This window comes from Lampetra planeri, chromosome 43 (assembly GCF_965212315.1).
Source record: "Lampetra planeri chromosome 43, kcLamPlan1.2.h2, whole genome shotgun sequence".
Lineage (NCBI taxonomy): Eukaryota > Metazoa > Chordata > Hyperoartia > Petromyzontiformes > Petromyzontidae > Lampetra > Lampetra planeri.
This window is the reverse complement of record NC_136149.1, coordinates 8,179,618-8,200,080: the sequence shown is the minus strand read 5'-3', so window position 1 is coordinate 8,200,080 and position 20,463 is coordinate 8,179,618. Positions and strand designations below refer to the sequence as shown.

General features: G+C 48.5%; 1 protein-coding gene across 2 annotated transcripts in view; it reads right to left on the bottom strand.

Annotated features, from left to right (window-relative positions):
- The window catches only part of CAB39 (calcium binding protein 39), a 52,050-nt gene extending 42,995 nt beyond the window's left edge, over nt 1-9,055 (bottom strand). Inside the window, exon 1 of one of the 2 annotated variants that reach the window (XM_078614275.1) lies at nt 8,878-9,055. The gene's annotated coding sequence lies outside the window, so the exon portion shown is untranslated. The remainder of the gene's footprint in view (nt 1-8,877) is intronic. The other variant, XM_078614276.1, reaches the window with a different exon arrangement.
- Nucleotides 9,056-20,463: the final 11,408 nt, after the last annotated feature.

Here is a 20,463-nt window from a genome sequence, read left to right as displayed (position 1 = left end):
CCAGCCGGGGTCCAGGGTCCGCGGCGCTAACACGTGGCGGCCTCGTCGCAGCCGCACCGGTGACGGCACCCGTGAGCTCGGGGGATTATCCAGATTCTCAGGCAGGGCTTTATCGCTGGAAATGAGGCACGGTGGTAAAGCCACTCCTGTGTGCTCGAGGCCGATAGATAAAAAAAATAATCAACCTGATAGCGCAGGTACAGTCCCTGCTGTCAATAACCTGTTGGACGACGGTCCCCCCCATGGCAGGTGGTGAGATGTTAACTACCTCGCCTGATATACAGGAGGTTGTGGGGCCAATCCCGACCCTGACGTCTCCTGTATATTTGAAGTTTCCATGTTCTCCCCATTGTGGCGTGGATTTTTTATCCGGGTCCTCCAGTTTTACCAAATTTTGAAACATGCGTTTAGATTATTTGGTTGCTATAAATTTCCACGTGATAATTCAATGCACTCGGCAATCACTTGCAGCCAAGTCGCTTCTAAAAAGAGCTATATAGCTCAGTGGACCTGACCTGGTAAAATATAAATAGTTTATAAGATAGGTTTTTGGGGTTCACATATATATACCCGATCTATTGGTCGCGAAAGCCTACATGTTAAACTAAAAATAGTTTATTTAACCCATACTTCACCACGCCAGTCAATAAAGGTGGCATACATGTTTGGGAGAATAGTACAGGAACAATGGATTTTTCTGAACTGTTTCCTGCTGACAAACTAGACCAGTAGCAGCCAACAACCCCACGATTTATATAGTGGTCACCCATCCAAACACTAGCCAGGCTCAACTCTGCTTAGCTTCCAAGATCTGATGAGACCAGGTGCATTCCAGGTGATCTGGTCATGTGCACAACCTGCGGGTACTGCTATGCAAATTAGAACAAACATTGGGCTTATTTGCACATTTTTTTTAAATTCGACTTTTTTTTTACAGCCCAACGATCTAACAAGCGACAACGCTCGGTGAACATGTAACTACAGCCAGGAGTTTATTTGGACATTTGCAAGCAGAGAAATGAGCATCACTGAAACACAGCGCTAGCTCAGACCCACCCCCCACCCACCCGGAGGCTCGCTTCACATGCACACAAAGCTCGGAATGGGCTTCAGTTATGCAAAAAAACGCCTCATAACCGTGGTGTAAACACCACGTAGACACGGCGAGGGCCAGTTTCGAGAAAGCTGTATGTGCTCAATTGTATCACCGACTGGGATTTGAACTTAAAAGCTGCGATTGTGAGAGTGGCTGTCACGGAGTGCCACCTTAGACAGTGTCCTGCACTCGGTGAAGCTGCTTTGGGTAAAGAGTCAGCAGTGTTATTTGTTAACAGGATTGTGCTTGGGATTTTCAGCTAATAACTTAATAAGTATTTGTGAGTGGCAGAGGAAACAAAAGTGCACAGGGGAACAAACACGCACACGCCACCAGGGGATAGTTCAGCAGCCTAATTTTGCATAAAGTTCTGTACAGGTATCACCTGATAGGACTACGACTACTAGCTCAGTGTCTCACATGATGATAATCTCTACGTGATTCACCAACCCTGCCAGCACAGTGCTTTGTTGCAGAGATGCGCCACCCACGCCAAGACAACACAAATTAAGGGCCAGGATATCTCCGTTTGATTCCTGGTCAAGTCAAAACACTCAAGAATCTCATCGATCCATTCCACATTTCCCAGTCAGCTGTCATCCCCCAGCCGTGAACAGTGGGAGGGAAGCAACGCTAAGCACTAAGCAAGCTGCAATTCCCATCCCACCACAACCCCAACTACAGCACGGTTTGATGAACCGTCACAATTTGTGGTTCGCAATTTGATTTAAGCATCGACGCTCATCATGTTTGTTTGTCAGTCTCATGTTTTCCCAATATTCGCCTCATGGTGACGTACACATGCATGCTGCAAAGATAACATGCACTGACGGTACATAATCGATTCTTACATGTGTGCCTCCGAAGCGTGAATCGTCAGCGTGACAAGACTAATCAATGGACGATTGCAGGTGTAGCAAGTGCTGTGTCATCACGGCGAGGGGTCGACATCGATGGTTTCTGAGCTCATCGCATCCTTGGGGCAAAGACGGACGAAACGCACCGCTCCGCTTGGTCTGTGTGGCATCCTCGCAATCACAATTCCGCTCTCAGTTTAAGTTTTTTTTGTTAGTTTCACTCGCTGTGCAAAGGCCGAGCGTGGGAAAGCAATACTCTTTCGAGGCCGTTGCTACAACACCACAAAAATAGCAGACACGTGCACGGCCATTCATCCCTGTGACCATTGCAGGATTGTATTTCTGAAGTGCGTTCGAGGGCGGGTGATGAAAAACAACATAACATAATAAGCCAACAATAATTGGTGATACTGTATTGGCGAATAACAAAAAAAACTCAACGCATTCGTCAATAACACTGTGGCCTTAAAAGGAATAATAATAATATATAATAAGCAACATTTTGGGCAATGGCCCTTCTTCACGGCACTATCTGGCTTCTCTATTTGTGCCATGAAGGGCCCTTGCTTGAAACGTCACCGATGATGTTTCCTTTGACCATCAGCGTCTTTTCACAAGTTGGCATTTGTAGCCAATTATTGCATCTGATTGATTGTGCCTCGTCAGATGACGAGGTCATTCCGACTTCCTGGATAAATGCTCTTGACTTTCTGGATCTGGTGCCGATGATGCAGCTTCAAGAGAAATGTCGTATCCGATTGCTGAATATGATTGTGTGAATTGTTGTTCAACTCACCGGCAGGGTGAAGCAATAATAATAACTGGTAAATTAAATGCACGCACACGCAATAGTCGGATGGTGGCAGTGGGGGGGCTTAACAACACAAAGTTGGTCAGATGATTACATGGTCTTCCCCGAAAAGCAATGACGAATGACAGTACAGGGACACAAAAGCTCATACTGAAGAATACATTGCAGGAAACAAGAGACTAGAAATGTTACACTCACGGCTCAAATCAAGTTCCTCATTTACAACCATGGAAACTCTGTAACCACTCTACAGTGAGGTGTTGTAAAGAGGTAGTTTCAAGCAAGTATCTTTTTGACAGGTGGTCTGCTAAGCTATATTTAAGCCGTGTCTGCTTGTGTGGGAGTGTGTGTTGTGTTTTTCAACGGTTTTATTTGATTCCTCCGTTCGTCGTGGTCAAATCTTGTAATAAAAATTTCGTCCACTTCCCGTTGTCCAATCAATTCTACATTTTGCATACGTACTCAGATCCAGTGACAATGCATGCCTGTATCAAAATCGGCATCAATTAATCAATTAATTTGCTACTTTAAAAAATTTACATTTGGTATGGACGCCTTATTATTTATATATATTGTGTAGGTCAAAAACACCGTGGTCTCTAAACTGTGGAATCGGCTCACACAAAAATCAGGTGCCCGCGTGGCTCAGGCGCCATTGACGTACTTCTCGACCGCGAGTTAAATGAAGTTGTTAATAAAACCGTTGTTTTTTAAAAACTTTTTTAAAGGAGTTTATTCTCCTCAGTTTTTTTCGGTTTTCTCCTACCTGCAAAAATGTTGAAAACGGAATTGAGAACCATCCCAGCGTAGGTACCATCTGAAAGAATTAGGACACGATAAAGCTTTTTGGGGAAAATAGATAAATATATTTACATATATCAACTGGCAACGTTCTACCGCACAGTATTTTCTAACTCTGGAAGTGAGATAATTACTCCATAGATGCGAGGAACCATACAAATGGGAAGGCAGCAGCCATGCAAGTGAGCTAGTACCAGCAACTGCCCAAGCTCTGTTGTCCTCTATATATACGAGGGTGTTATCGGCCAATACATAAAGTGTTTATATACATGTGGGCAGAAACCAGAACACCCAGAGGAAGCCACACATGCGAGGTGACAATACTATCCCATACAGATGGAACAGATGGAGTTCACATTTGCTGTAGCCATGTTTTCACGGCAAGTCACGGAAAGGGAGTTTCACAACATTTGTACGATCCACCAACCCTTCCCTCCATAGTGATGGGTTACAGGCTTGCGCTACCACCGCTATAAAGTAAACTATTGTTATTCTACCAGGTAAAGCCCACAGAGCTATTAGCTTCTTTTTCAGAAGCGACACCGCCACAAATGATAACTCAATGAAGTGGTCCATCATGTGGAAATTTATAACAGCAAAATAATCTACATAATATAGACACTTTGACTTTGAAATAAAGGTTAAATTTCACTGGGCATCAGTGTTATTTGATCATTCATTGGTTAAAGAAAAACATGTATTCTATTACATCACCAGTAAAGAATATCAGAATAATATAAATGTTCCCAGCAACAGCAATTCATACGAGATTTGTTGTTCATGTATTAGCACATATTAGGCAGCACACTAGACTACAAACAATACACCAATTTACATAGATTAATATTAACACGTGACCTAAAATTCTGAGTGCTGCCTCATTGCTCATGTTGACAGTTGCTTATAGCTTGAGCTAGTAGCTCTCAACAGCATTATTCATATTCATCATCAGCAGCATTCATGACCCTTCCACTGTCAAATAAAGGCCTCTCCACACTGTTGCCATCCCTCACGGTCCTGCAATGCAACAATCCATCTTGCCCCTGCGCAGAAGTTGAGCTCATCGCTCCACGCCCGCAGTAGTCATCCTCTTAGGCCAGGGGTCAGAAACCAAAATAACAAGAGGAGCCGTTTTCTCAATTCGGTATAAAACATCCTGAACATTTCAAGAGCCGCAATGCACATGGTGAATGAGACGGTGGTCCTTAACAAATAACGTCACGAAGCAGCCCTTAAAGAACCACAGGTTGCCGACCCCCGTTTTAGGCGTCACCCCACATTTGACTGCAATTCTGTCACCAGTCTCGTCCATCAGCCTTCATCGTATCGTATCCTTCCTAAGACCAGTTATTTAACATTAATATTTAAATACATCTCTGTACATGCTGCATTGTGTACTTTTCAGCAGTGTGCTATTTTCTTGTCGGTTACATGAATTAACTTTGCAACAGGAGAGAACGTTTTCCTTCCTGGCGGCTGGATCAGGCTTTAAAATACTTTCGGCATTGGAAACCCATTAACATACCTGAACCACTTCTGTCACTGCAAAGGGCCCTTGGCAGTGGCTAGTGAATGAGTGTGTTAACATAAGAAAGTGAGGCCATGTCGAAAATATTCCCCTCTTGTACCCGATTGTTTTGGCTAAGATGCTTGCAGTGATGGATACATATTGTTGGTGGGCCATTTGAAGTAAAAAGTCACATGGATATGTTAAACGAAGGACATGCGAACTGAAGTAAGATGATTTTAAATTTCGATTTAAAGCTTTCGTGACTGCAGGGATTCATCTTCTTGGTTCTTTCGGTAAAGTCACGTAGAAGGGAAGTAATAAAATAATTATTGTTTTATTTTTATTATTTTATTACTTCCCTTCTACGTGACTTTACCGAAATAACCTAGAAGATGAAGTATTAAAAAGACCTTATGAATGCTAAGGCCCTTTTGACTTTTAAGTAACCCAAAACACATTTTTATAATCACTTTCGCATGCACTTTCAGAAGCGCATTTTTCACGACCGGTGACTTTGCCCGATTGTGCCGACTGGATTCATCGTGGGCAGTGTTCCACTTTAATCAGCAATGCAATTTTTATTTAACACCGAGATGCCCAAAGCCAATGGCAGAGCCAGGATTTTCAGGTAGGGGGACAACCCCTCCAGCAATAAAGAATGATAGTTGTTAGTAAGGACTTGTCCCTTGCTTTTAATTCGACGCGTGTGCGGCGTTGGCGCAGTCATCGATCGAGGGTCGAATTCGAACCGTGTGTGATCGGCATCGCGCTCGCTGAAGGTGAATGCCTTCAGGGAAGTCGTGTACTGTATACGCAACTGCGCACAATTCTGAGTCACTTATACCTGCTTTGCCGTTACTTATTGCCAATTATGGACTCATTGTCCTATAATATGCTACACAGCGGCAGTGGGGGTCGCAAAATGCCGATGTATTACTAATAAACCCCAATGATCCGATCAAAATTAGGGATTTCGATCGGATCATTGGGGGGGGGCACGTGCCACCCCCCACCCCAAATGGCTCCGCCAGTGCCCAAAGTGGTCTTACTTTTAACACCGAGATGCCCAATGCAGCCTTACCGCAGGCAATAATGCAGAACTTGTGCAAACTATTTGGATGCTGCCGCACAGAACTACACTTGTGGAATGTCGCGCTGCCTTGCCACTTCAGAGGAGTGTTGTTTAAAAAGAGCACTTTACTGTCAAAATGACACACGGGCGCGTTCCAGTTTAATTGAAACAGAATCTGGGTGGCTCAGTGGGGTTTATCTTACACCCGTGTCAGATAACACGGCCAGCACCACCGAGGTCCTGGGTTCACATCCTGTGCTCTCACCCGAAAATAAAAAGGCTTCTCTAGCGGCATGAGAAGATGGTTCCTGTCCAGCCACTTGAGACTGGACATGAAACGACACTGAACATCGTCGACGTTTTTATTGTAAGTACGTGCACGGCCCCCCTTTTGAAATCTACTGCTGGATTAAGACGTCTCCACGCCATGTCAAACATTGACCTAATTTCACAACGCTGGTCAGTGCAGATTGAAGGTGGCAAGCATATATGTGGGAGCATAGTACAGTGGCATAATGGATTTGCCGCAACCGTCTTCTGCTGAACACAACTTAACCTGTGATTCATGGTGGTCGTCTATTAAAACCACTATCCAGGCTCATCCTGCTTCGCTTTTGTGATCTTCCGATATCGCGCGCATTCTGGGCGATCTCTTTGAGGGATGAACCGTCAGGGAGGGTGTCTGAGTCATCTGGACCAGTAAAGCCAGCACAGTGGAGTGATTGCTAACGATACCGTCTGTCAAGTGCTGCATATCTATTGACAGCTACCAGCGGATGCCCTACTCTCCCCCGTTCCATTCTTACAACTTAACCCCACCGTTGATGACAGCAACATCGATTAAAAGATTTACTCAAAAATATTTAAGCCAAGAACGCAAATTTACCGTCGGTGCTAACGTGACGAAAACGATCATAACATTCGAGTTTGCATCGTTGACCAAAAAAACCACACTAACGTGCAGCCGAGGCACAAGCCACACAGTACGCGGAAAGGGTCGAGGTGAATGAGCAGCCAACAACAAAATCGCTATATGCTGTACCGTACACGAAGCGCACGGGGCGATACAAAACCCATGAACGTCAATGGTGGGTACAGGAAACACGGTTTGGTATTTAAAGTAGATGTTTAAAAACATACCCATAAACCCAGCAACAGAAGGGAGATTCCGAGAAGTGCATATGCGAAATTAAGGTAGTTTTTGAGTCGCGGCGTCCCCGTGTTGCCGCTTGTTGCCGAGCCAGACGCAGTGGCGGCACCTCGACATCCGTACGACCGTAGACATGGCCGAGTTATGATTTTGTATTTGCACCGAATGAGCGTTGACTACCGTCACGATGGTGACTATGATCAATGGGGGCTTGTGACGACGGTGGTGACGCTGGCGTACACTCGTCGACCTTGGTCCATGTCACGACCTCGCGACGTGAAGCGGAGCTCCGGCCCCCCCCCACGCCTCGCTCGGACTAAATCAGCCCGTACACGACGTGGTACCGTACGTACACAGCACGGATCTCGCCACGTGAAGGATGCACTAAGCTAGCTAAGCAGCGAAAGCACGGATGGAAGTGTACTTTTTTTGAGATATCTGTAGCTGTATATTATTTGCACGTAGGGGGTCTTGTTTAATTTCACTTTTGTCGGCAAGAACTCTCACACCGTTGGAAAATTCGCATGTGTACAGGTTACCGTATTTACTCTCGCACGGTTAAAACCTCTTATGTGTGTACCCTTGGTATATATTGTATTTGACGGAGACCTTAAACATTTGAGTACACCGTGGTGTGTAAACATCAACACTGGAGGCACGAATGCTGCCCGACGTGTATGTACTGCAGGTTAAACTTCTTCAGCCCCGTACGTGATCGGAGGCGCGGGGCACAAGCATCACCACCCGCGCCGTGTGTCGTGACGCCCTTCATCGGCGTTCGCTCAAGCAGAGCAGCAGTCAACCCCGGGCTACACGGGGGGTGCGTGTGCGCAGGGTCATCTTTGCCTTGCCGTGTTTGGCAGCTTTCGCGCGCCAAGGCGGCACGAGTCACCGACCCCCAGCCCACCGTGTAAACATCGCAGCGGCCCGCGTGACGTGGAGATTTTACCTGCGTCGCGCGAAGAAAGAAGCTGTTAAGAACACCATCATTAATAATGACGCCACCCCTCATGAGCATTATCGCCGGGACCTAACGCGGGAAATTAGCCGCGCTGAGTGAGCGAGCGAGCGACCCCAGGCCGCCTCTCTCACCCTACCACCACCACCACACCCAGCAGCCACAGCAGAGCCACTTCCCAACAAAGCCGTGTCACGGAAGCCGCCTCTCGTAACCCGACTGCGACACTTGAACGGGAGAGTGCGGCGGCGTGCTGCTGCTGCCGCGTGTCATTGTCAATGCTCGCCGCGCTTGGGCCGCTCGCTGATAAACGCAGCCCCGTCGGGTCAAGCGGCTGCCCCGGGGCCGCCGCCGTCTCTGCGGTCTCGACGCCACTCAGTTTTCGCGAGGTCCCCCTGGGCCCTTCGATTACAATTGGCAGCGCGGACACGCGAGCGCGGCCGCCCAATTGGACAACGGGCGCCACGTGCCGGACGCGCCGCCCAATCGGCGGCGAGCTCCGGTACGGCGGTCGCTTATGCGCGCTGGGAAATGCGAGCGGCTGAGCTGGGGGGGAGGGCGGTCGACACCGCCCGCCCGCCTGGGCTCGAGATGGGGCGCGAAACATCGCGGAGGCGCTCACCTCAGCGTGGAAGAAGACGAGGAGGGAGGAGCAGGTGGTGGTGGTGAAAGCCGCGTTCTCTGGCCGATCGGGTTGCTGTTTGTCTCCACGTCGTACCCCCTCTTCACAGCGCCGACGACGCCGCCCGCTCGCGCGAACTCTTCAACTGCGCCTCTCGTGCCTGCTGGGGATGGGCGGTGACGTCACGCAGCCGCAATGCGCATGAGCGGAAGCGGCGCCGTGACGACATTCGACGGCGGCCGCGCGAGGGGGGGGGGCTGGTGACGTCATCGTATCGAGGGTTTGTCGGCGGCCCTTTGCGGTGACGTCCCCGACAACAATAAGACATGACGTCACCACTTTGGCGATCTCGATCGACAGCAATACCGCAGAGCTGTGGACCCCTTATCACTGGCCCTATCTTATTACAGACCAGTTCAGACCTTATTGGTCACTCCGTGAAAATAATATTACATTTTATACTGCGCCAGTATTCAAATAATAATAAAATAATAATAAAAATCTGACAAATAAAAGAAAAAGTGTAGTATATTCTTGGTTCTTTCGGTATAGTCACCTAGAAGGGAAATAATAAAATAATAAAAATATAAAACAATAAATAATAATGGATCCCTGCAGTCACGAAAACTTCAAATCTCGATAGAACTCCCTAGTGTCGTCTTCGGTGCAGTCGTAAGTTGTTGTTGTTGCCTACCAAACACTCCGCGCTGATTGGCCGAGACGAATGTAAACAAACATTCTGACCATCGGGATGCTCAACGCTCATGAATCCATTATCTTATTATAATATTATTTTATTGGATAATTGTCTTATTTATTAATCTCAGTGTATTCATTTATAATTCTACTTAATTATTTGTTACCGTTAAAACTTAAAGTCCGTTATACTGAAACTTCGTATATTGAATATTCGCATAGCGAGGTATAATTTATATTTAGAGAGCGCCTCCACTCAAGGCGCTTGTTGTGGCTCACAAGACGATTACAGAATGGAGCGCTGTGGCTGAGAAGGGCCCGCTGTTGCAAGGATCGAGGAATGAGTGACAGCGATAGAGGGGTGCTTAAAGATCACAAAAGGGCTGTAGGGGATGGACGGGAAGGAGTGCAGGGGCAAGAGAGATGGGCCTGAACAGATGAGACTTGGCGTGTGACAATGAGGAGATGCGCCTGAACAGGCGAGACTTGGCTTGTGACAATGAGATGAGCCTGAACAGGCGAGACTTGGCTTGTGACAATGAGGAGATGAGTCTGAACAGGCGAGACTTGGCTTGTGACAATGAGATGAGCCTGAACAGATGAGACTTGGCGTGTGACAATGAGGAGATGCGCCTGAACAGATGAGACTTGGCATGTGACAATGAGGAGATGCGCCTGAACAGGCGAGACTTGGCTTGTGGCAATGAGATGAGTCTGAACAGATGAGACTTGGCGTGTGGCAATGAGGAGATGCGCCTGAACAGATGAGACTTGGCGTGTGGCAATGAGGAGATGAGTCTGAACAGCTGAGACTTGGCGTGTGGCAATTAGGAGATGAGTCTGAACAGGCGAGACTTGGCTTGTGACAATGAGATGAGCCTGAACAGATGAGACTTGGCATGTGACAATGAGGAGATGCGCCTGAACAGATGAGACTTGGCTTGTGACAATGAGGAGATGAGTCTGAACAGATGAGACTTGGCTTGTGACAATGAGGAGATGAGTCTGAACAGATGAGACTTGGCGTGTGGCAATTAGGAGATGCGCCTGAACAGATGAGACTTGGCATGTGACAATGAGCAGATGAGCCTAAACAGATGAGACTTGGCGTGTGGCAATGAGGAGATGAGCCTGAACAGGTGAGACTGAAGAGGTGAGCCGGTGCATGTGAGACAGAACAGATGAGACTGTGCAGGTGAGAACAAAGAGGTGACCCTGAACGGGTGAGACTGGACAGGCTAGCCTGAACGAGTGAACCTGAACATATGTGAGTCTGGACAAGTGAGCGTCTGGACAAGTGAAAGCCTGGTCAGGTGATCGCCTGGACAGGGGAGAGCCTGAACGGGTGAGAGCCTGGACAGGGGAGAGCCTGAACAGACGAGAGCCTGAACAGGGAGAGCCTGGACGGGTGAGGGCCTGAACGGGTGAGAGCCTGAACAGGGAGAGCCTGGACGGGCGAGGGCCTGAACGGGTGAGAGCCGGAACAGGCGAGAGCCCTGAGCCTCATTTGAAGGATGGTGCATGGGTGCTGCTGCCGCCGCTGCGAGCGTGCAGGGGGAGAACGTTTGCCGGCGGATGCTGTTGCCGCTGCACAGCCGCCGATATACGTCGCTCGGCCAGGACGGTCGATGAGCACGGAGATGGAAGTGTGTGCAAGAGTGGAGAGGTACGAAGAGGGCTTAATCACACACTGGTGGCCCTTAACAGTCGTAACAACGCGCGCGATGTTCTCTGCCGCATGCTTTTATTTGCACGGATCGATGCGCGTGAAGCTCCACTGCAGACGCAGCAAGCGCACGTCCTGCAGTACACTGCGTGTGTAGCAGCTCCCACACATGAACGGGCACAAGTGCTCTCTATAGGTACAGCGCGTAGAGCAGTGTTCGTCACTAATTTTCAGAGGGGGGGGGGGCATTTTCGCCGACAAGGGATCACCAGTGCGACGGCCGCCACACATTTGAAGCCATTTGGTTTGACAGCCACGACGATGATGGGGATGTTCAGGCTCTCGTCTGTTCTCAAACTTTGTGTTTTGTCGGAGCCGCACTGAAGGCCACCAGGGGTCGCCAATGGCCCGCGGGCCTTGCAATGAAGAACACTGCCATAGAGTATAAGGAGGGGCACAATCAATCACACGTGTTTTCATTTTATACGTAGGCTTTCCACAACCGATATTGCGATTGATAATTCATTTATTTTGGGTTAAATCGTCATGTAAACTTTTGTACGTATGTTGAACTTTTTTCGCGCCATACGTAGCCAACTGTGCTAATCGGAGGTGCGCGGGGAGGAAGGACAACAAACTAAACACAATTTCCCCCCACCACCTGACCGAGCGAATAAAAATCAGGTTGCCAAGCCATGGGCAAATGTGCCGAATGATTTTGGGTTTTCATAAAAACTGGAGGAAGAGGATTAATATGAAAAATACCAAGCAGGATGTTTTTAGTCTTGTTGTACGACGTTTCGCTGGAGATTACATCCAGCATCGTCTTCTGAACAAAATGGGTCTCCAATAAATACGGTGGCATTTGATATTTACGTAACTCTTGACAATGTCACGTGTAAATGTTCACGAGCAAAAACTGACTATGGCAAATACAATCCCAAATGATGAACTGACTGTCCTTGCGCTTTGCTGATGGTCATTGCGAATGCAACTTGAACAGGCAACTGTCTTCGTCGGAGTTGGAACAGAAGACTGGATTCGTTTATGCTGATCATTGTAATGCGAGGAATGAAAACTCTTTTCCCATGAAGAGAGCCAGTCATCATCATCGCATCAATGCAATTTCTTGTCAATTGGCAGGTTCGAAGTCTTGTTCCATTGCAGAGACCTTGTTCGCCATTGATATTTCCAATCAACATGATTGGCGCTCCGAACTTTCAAACATAGCTTATGAGGGGGCATTCTAGTGAGTGTCAACGTGTTCAAAAACTCTTGCGGGAAAAGCGACTGCTGAACATCTTCTCGATCCTCCACCGTATCAATTGAGAGGTACTGCTGCATTTCTCCTGGCAGACTCCTCATCACCTCTTCGTTTATGCTGTGACTGGTGTATAAAGCAGACACTTTCTGGCAATCCCCGATTGTAAACGCACGTACGAAGCTACTAACTTATTTATACAGATGTGTTTGGGTGATTTGTTTACCTTCCTTGCACTTGCACTGCTTTGTACTGTTTGTTGTTGTAACGTTCTTACACTGTGCCCCTACTGGACATCTGTGAAAAAGATCTTCATAACTCATCGGATTCCTCCTCCAGTATAAATATAGATTCTGATTTACGTCAGTCCAATGATGCCAAATTAACGTCTGTAATAATAAATTGCGTTACCGCCATATGCTTTGATCACCGTAGCTTTTGGGCTGTTCGGAATGTACCACTCACGGGGGGAATAATACCAACAGTTTCACATGGACTTATGCTGTAACACATACAAACACAAAGCACGACACAGCACTATAAAATCATAGCAAATATTATCGTACAATAATGAACAAATTATAATTTAAATAAGGTTAAGTTTTTATTTGTTAAATTGTGAAATTATGGGATCAAATCCCCCTTGTGGTTGATAATAGTTTCTCTCTCCACGGGCTGGAAAGAAACAGCGTTACATTTTGGAGGCGAGTACCGTGTGACACACCCCCGCAAGAAACGACTAATATTTATATATATATACCGAAGATACATTAACCCTCCCCCCCTCTGGCCTTCGCACCTGATTGGCTCATCCCTCTATTTAAGACCAAAACAGGAGGATTTATCCACAACTCTGGCTGTCGCCTGATGATGCTGGTTATTGTAATTACTGACAAAATATCACGCTACTCGAATTGTAAATGTTGTAGGTTTACTCTCCCTACAAACTGGTGTGCCATACTCGTGTAGTGTACGACTCCGGAGACAGTAACTGTAGAGGCACCTTATTATTTATTTCACATAACACTCGCAAACACATAACACAACCCTGACCGCCTAGCAACGACGGCGCTGACTGACTAGATAGCTGGCTAACTATCTAGCAGTGGCAACGTCGAGCGATGACAAAGACGGCAGCAGTGACGACGAGGACAGCAGCAATGACGAGACGACCCCGATTCCCACGGACAGCCCCGATCTCCCTCTCTCGCCCACTTTTATCCTTCCAGCGGGGCCCGGACACACCCTGGCCACGCCACGCCCCCTTTCTGGAACGATCTAGCTGGTTCGGGGAGTCACAAGATGGATCCCTTCCACGACCCTTGGCCCAGTTAGGGACACAAGATGGATTTCTTCCACGACCCTTGGCCCAGTTATTTTCCCTTCCACGACCCCAGATCTTCCCTTTTGGGTGGATACACCCGTAATTGCTACCCCTGGTCGCCAGTCCGCGCTGCTACACAACACTAGCAATGAATTGGCATGTTTTGTTTACGTGACAAACCTTACTAAGTGGCTGTGTTTGGTGGTGGCGGGTTTAACGATGCATTTATATTTACGTGATCTAACCCAAAAACCTCATATGGATAAACAATATTTAGTAAAAAATAGGTTGAACTCAACTCGCTCGTCAATAACACTAAAAGGAAAAAATATATACGTAAGAAGCGATCTTTTGAACCATGGGCCTTCTTCATAGCACATCAATGATTATGATAAATTATTTATATGCTGTTATATATTTCATACATTTTCCACTATTCGGGGCAGTGCTATTGACGAACGCGTTGAGTTGTGTTGTTAGACCCGATGGCTGGTCTGTGTTTGATTCATATCACTGTGGTGGAGAGGCGATCAGCTTGTGCGCGTGCTCATGTCGACTTTTCTTCAGTGAGCCACAGCACGGCTTCATAGACCCACAGAGAACTGTAGACTCAAATAGAGATCCATAGACTCATACAGAGAACCATGTACTTAAATGATTAAAGCAGGCAATGGGGTGACTGTGTGGTCCATGGTTCGAGATTGGTGACTGCAGTCACGCCGTGGGATATTCTAAATTTCCGTGGGTGTAGGAGGAGACATCCTCGTCTGTTTCGACGCAGCTCAACACAGAACCTTGTATGCAGAGGGCAAGTGAAACCAGGACGATCTCATGTAGGGTCGGCGAGTGAGGAAGTACTGATTAGGGATGCTGGCATTGTCCCAGTTTCCTCTCTGCCGAGTCTTTTGAATTGAATGAGACCACTCTGGGAGTTTGCGCCAAGTCCCAAAGACCCGGGTGGGACTTTAGAATTTACTTTATGGGGGGTTCTGAAGATCCTCTGGGATTGGTGGATTCGGGGTGGCGATGGTGTGGGTGTGCATCTCGTTGAGTTGTGGGTCGGGTATATGTGGGGTAAAGTTTGTGGCCCAGTCGATCGGTAATGATGTTCAGCGTCCCGCTCGTGATGTGAACGGTGGCAATGTGTATCGAGCCTCCGTGTGGGTGCTGCTGGTTTTGAGTTGGATGATACGAGGGTTCTGTATTGGATGAGACGAAGGTTCTGTGTTGGATAAAACGAGGGTTCTCTATCGGATGAGACCAAGGTCCTTTATTGGCTAAGACGAGGGTTCTGTATCAGATGAGACAAGAATTCTGTATTGGATGAGATGAGGGTTCTGTATAAGATTAGACGAAATTTCTGTATCAGATGAGACGAGGTTTCTGTATCAGATAAGACAATGGTTCTGTAATGGATGAGAAAAAAGTGTATCATGGCGGATCACCACAACAACAGTCTCCATCATTTGCAACTAAGTGGCGTTGACGTCACCATAGCATCTGTGGCAGACGAGGTGTACTCTGAGGCCACGTGAAGTGTCGAAGGCTCGCTGGCAGGAGGTTACGGGAGAGACCCAAGTGCCATGGGTTGAATGACTGAGATGACTGGCAGATGCATCAGCTTTGCCCCCTACCATGCCAACTTGCTGCCTTTTAGCCGCCCGTGCTCCGCTCATTGTTGTGAGCGTCGCTCCTCTCTGCCCTCTGTTGTTGTTTGAGGATGACTACCTCCACCTTTCCAAGAGCATCCTTCACGAGCCACTTCCATAGAGGCCAATCTTGATACCGCTAGTACCAGTCTCCGGCAAGCCCTCCTGTACCACGTAGGTCCATCTCTTTTTCAGCACGTGTCGCGCCCGTTTAGCCCCCTCTATCCGGTCAAACAAAAGCTGCTTGGGCATGCGGGCTACATGACCCAGCCAACATAGCCTTACCCACCGAAGGACCTCACTGATGGGAATGTGTCCAGATCTTTAAAGGATTTGTGAGCTCACACAATCCAGCCTGGCTAAACCCAGGGTTTATCGTAGGAAGGTCAGACTGAATGTTTCTAACCGGTGCAGATGTTCCATTAGAGGAGTCCACGTTTCACAAGCATAGAGAAAGAAGGGCATTGGGAAGGGAGGGCATGCTGAGAAGACCCGAAGCCAATGAAAAGAGAATGCTGCCCGACTGATTCGAAGTGAGACCTCTAATGTCAAGACGGATCTGGTCATAAGCACACTGCCCAGGTATTGAAAACTCTCCACTCGATATATAACTGCTGCATCAGTGATGGGGAGTTGAGGTGGTGTGTTTGCTAGCACGGAATACCCAGGCAACTGCTTAGTTTTGGTGGGGCTGATGATAAGACCCCACCTCTTAGTGGCATGCTCCAGGTTCATCACCAGCGCCTCTCACGCCTCCTCTGGGTGAACACCAATTACCAGATTATCAGCATACATAACATGTCAAGGGGTGCCTCCCTATTGATTATAATCGATAGGGAGCCACCCCTTGATCGCACCCGGGCATCGATCAGCCTCCCATTGCATGTATACTTACTTACTCCTCTTCGCTCCCTGTGGGACATAAGGCCGCAACACCATGCCGGACGGTCTTTAGCAACTTTCTCTGCTTCACCCCAAGACAGGTCTTGAATGGTGAATCGCCAGGTGGTCTTCGGCCTGCCCCGTGGTCCTTCCCTTGTGGTGTCCACCATAGGGCAGCTTTCGCTATGGACTCGGGTTCCATTCTCAGCTTGTCCTAGCCACCTGAGTCTTCTCTCTGTTACGTCTCGTATTATGCATCTTGCATTGGTCTTGATATACAAGTCCCAGTTTGAAATCTTGTTTGGCCAGAAGATGCGACAGATTTTCCTCTGGTAGTTGTTGTGAAAGGTTGATAGGGAATTCATGTCTATGTTGGTGGTTCTCCAGCTTTCACTATTGTACATAAACACAATTTTACATTGCTGTCATATATTCGTACCTTTGTCTTTAAACTGTATTGGCCAGGCTTCCAGATGTTTCTCAGTTGGAAGGTGTGCCTTGCCTTGTTTAGCCTGGACCTGATGTCGTTTTGATGTGAAGTTTTCTTTGCTCATTACAGCACCAAGGTATGTTAAACTTTTAACCTCTTCCTGTGGTTGTCCCTTGATTGTTGTATTTGTTGTTATTGTTGTGTTGATGTTCATCTCTTGGGTCTGTTCGAAATTTATCTGCAGACCTCGTTGGCCAACAAACTGGCTCAACCGAGTTATTTTATCCTGCAATGAGTTTGTTTAGAAGAGAACAGAATCAAGATCTTCCAGCACTGAGAAGGAGGTCCACTGAATTCCCCTTGGGAAGTCTCTTGTGGTGCATCTCATAACCCTGTCAATGGCAACCAGGAAGAGAATTGGTGAAATGATGCATCCTTGGCGTACCGCTGATGTGACAGGGAACCAGTCTGAGGTAGTGTTGTTGATCAAGATGGCACATTCAAATTCATCATAGAAACTCTTGATCAGCTCAATGAGTTTTAGTGGGATGCATATGTTGGTAGGATCTTCCAAAGACTGCATATGTGTATGCTATCAAAAGCTATCTTAATATAGATGAAATTGAGGTATAGTGGGGCTTCCATTCCAGGCACTGTTCTATGATATTGCGTAGAGTGAACATGTGGTCAATTGCAGCCTCTCCTTTTTCTAAAACCAGCTCGCTCTTTCCGCAGGGTCTAGTCAAGGGCACTGTTAATTCTGTTGAACATGATTTTTTAGAAGACCTTGCTAGGAAGCGAGAGGAGTGTAATTCCTCACCAGTTGTGCAGTTTCCAAGCTCTCTCTTTTTTTTGGGAGTATCACATGTTAAGCCTTTTTTCCAGTCCTTGGGAATGCTCTTACTCTCCGAGATGCCTTGGAAAAGGTATGTAAGTGCATTTGCCGCGGTCTCTCAATCGGCTTTGAGCATCTCAGCATGGATGGTGTCAAGGCCTGGAGCCTTTCCTGATTTCGTCGTGGATATGGTATGTATACTAGATGGAAATTCCTCTGGTACAGCCATAGAAATCGTCTCAAACTACGTGGACAAAGATGATGTTAAAGAATCTGGGAGCCAGAGGACAACCCTGCCGCACCCCAAGGTGAACAGGGAATGGCTCTGATTCCCGACCACGTAGCTTTACCTGGGCCTGCCCACCATCACGAAGGTCCTTAATGATTGTGAGTAGAGAGTCGGGGACTCCAAAAGCATGAGGAAGAGCCCAGAGCACTGGCCTGTTGATGGTATCATAGGCCTTGACAGGATCAATAAAGCAGAGATGTAGGTATTGTCGGAATTCCCTATACCTCTACTGTAGCAGACAGACAGAAAGTATGGCATCCGTGCAGGACGACCCTGGTCCGAAACCAAATTGGGGCTCCTCAAGCCTCTCCTTACGAGGCTATGTTGATTAATCCTTGCCAAGACCTTTCCCAGCACACTTAGGAGAGAGATACCCCTGTAGTTGTTACAGTCTGTGCAGTCCCCATAATTAAAGAGGGAGACTACCAGTGCATCATTCCAATCCTGCTGAACCCACCCTGTGGTCCAGACAGTTGTGAATGTCATGTAGAATAGTCTGCATGCAACCACCACCTCCCCATAGCATTTTGCTTGGGAGATCATTTCTACCCAGCGCTTTTCCTGGTTTCAGCGTGCAGATCTCCCCTTGTACTTCCTCCACAGATGGCACCTCAGCCAACCACTCACAAGGGGTGGTTACTTCTGCCAATATTTGAGGTACTGCAATCCCAGCTGGGCTGAAGGAATTCTTATTCCCAATGACCTCATAAAAATGCTCTGTAAACTGGCAGACCAATTCCTGTGGGTCGGAGATCAGATCACCGTTCTTTCCCTTAAATATGGTGATAGGTGAGACACTGTAAGTAATTTTTTTAGGTAATTAAAGAGTAATTTGTGATCGCGGGTTACTGAGGCAGATTTCATCTCCTCAGCAACCCGTGACCACCACTCATCCTTGTTTAGTGACATAGAACGGTCACTACTGTGTCGGCCCGTACGAGGGCTGGGGGCCCCAAGGGGGTGCCTGGGGGGTCACGTGGTGGAGGGATCCGGACCTTCCCAGAGGTGGGGGAAGGGAGGCGTGACCTGGGAAGGGAGGCGTGGCCTGGACAGAGCCAGCCACGCCTGGGCGGAGCCGGCCACGCCTGGGCGGAGCCGGCCACGCCAAAGCAGATATAAGCGTGGTGTGAACGCAGAGCGAGGCTGTTGTACTGTACTCCGAAGTGAAGACATCATCGGTCGTCTGTGGGGGTCGCTAGCCCCCGAGATCCCTCCCTCGATAATGCTAACGGCCGGGCTAACATCATCAATCGCCCCCCCGCTGCTAAGCGAACCGCTGCTAGGCTCCTCACCCATGGTGTGGGAGCCGTCGCCCGAGGATTCCCCTCCACCGCGGGTCCGCGTAGCAGGCATGGTCAATTACGTACGCGCACACCCACACACAGCTCTGCGCGGCACTCACTCAACCCTGACCACTCACGCTAGGATCGCGCACCTGTAGTACACACGTCGTGAACGTGCGCGCACCCACATACAGCTCCACACGCGACACCCACTCTTTCGCCGCTCTGCGCCGCGCTGGCCGCTCACGTTACGATCGCGCACCTGGGGCACGCCGATTACGCACGCCGAGAGCTTACGCAAGTAACGAGCACACGCAAGCTCGCACCAAGCTAACAGCTTCACTGCGCACCGCGGTTCCGCACACGCGAGCGGGGCGCACGCCGACACGACGACTCGTCCCCTCCCGCACTCGCGCGTGCACGTCAACACAAGTATCGTACAAGGACGATTCTCCTCTCACACGGCGGCGTAGGCACGCCAACACACAAAAGTGCTCTCCCCGGGCGTTAACACACGCACCTCCGTACCCGCACAATCGTACAGAGACCACGGCCTTTACGCATACAACGACCACACACCCGCGAATGCCGTGCACGCTAATACCACGTTCAAAAACACCCAACAACACGGTTTTGTTACTACGCTCGAGATTTTATTAGCCCTACCTGGAACTAGATGTTAAGATCAGTGTGAGTCGACGAGGCTGGCCTATCCTATTTCCCCTGGACCTATTCCCTATTTATCGTTCACGAAATACTTTTACCTCCTTACTCACGGTTTGAGGCACTCGACGTTCCGTGGGTTTTCCTCGCTGCTTGCCTCGACACGTCGCACGGACGTCCGGAGGGCAGAGCTGGGGGCCGTCTTGGACGCTGGCTTCTCGGAGTAAGAGAGCGATTTCCCCTTTGCGCCCCCCTATTTATCCTCTCTACCTCAAAGGGATGCTGCGCTGAACAATCGGCTCGTACACCTCGAGCCCACGCACGGCGGTTCCGGGCGCTTTTGATATGCTAATCAGTGAGCGGCGTTGGCGGCGTACATCCTAATTACTCCCTTACCCTTCCTAACAATGGGGCCTGCGCGCTCAAGCGTAATGATCCCAACCCTCCATGACTATGCGCAAGAGCCCCTGCGGTCCCGCTATTCATGCTGTCCCCTCCCTCCTCCGTCTGTCTCGTCGACCCGTGGGGGTGTGTGTGAGGGGAAATGCGCCTCAACCGCGGTGGCCGAATGCCCCACGCCGCGACCACACCATATTAAGGCTGGTCGC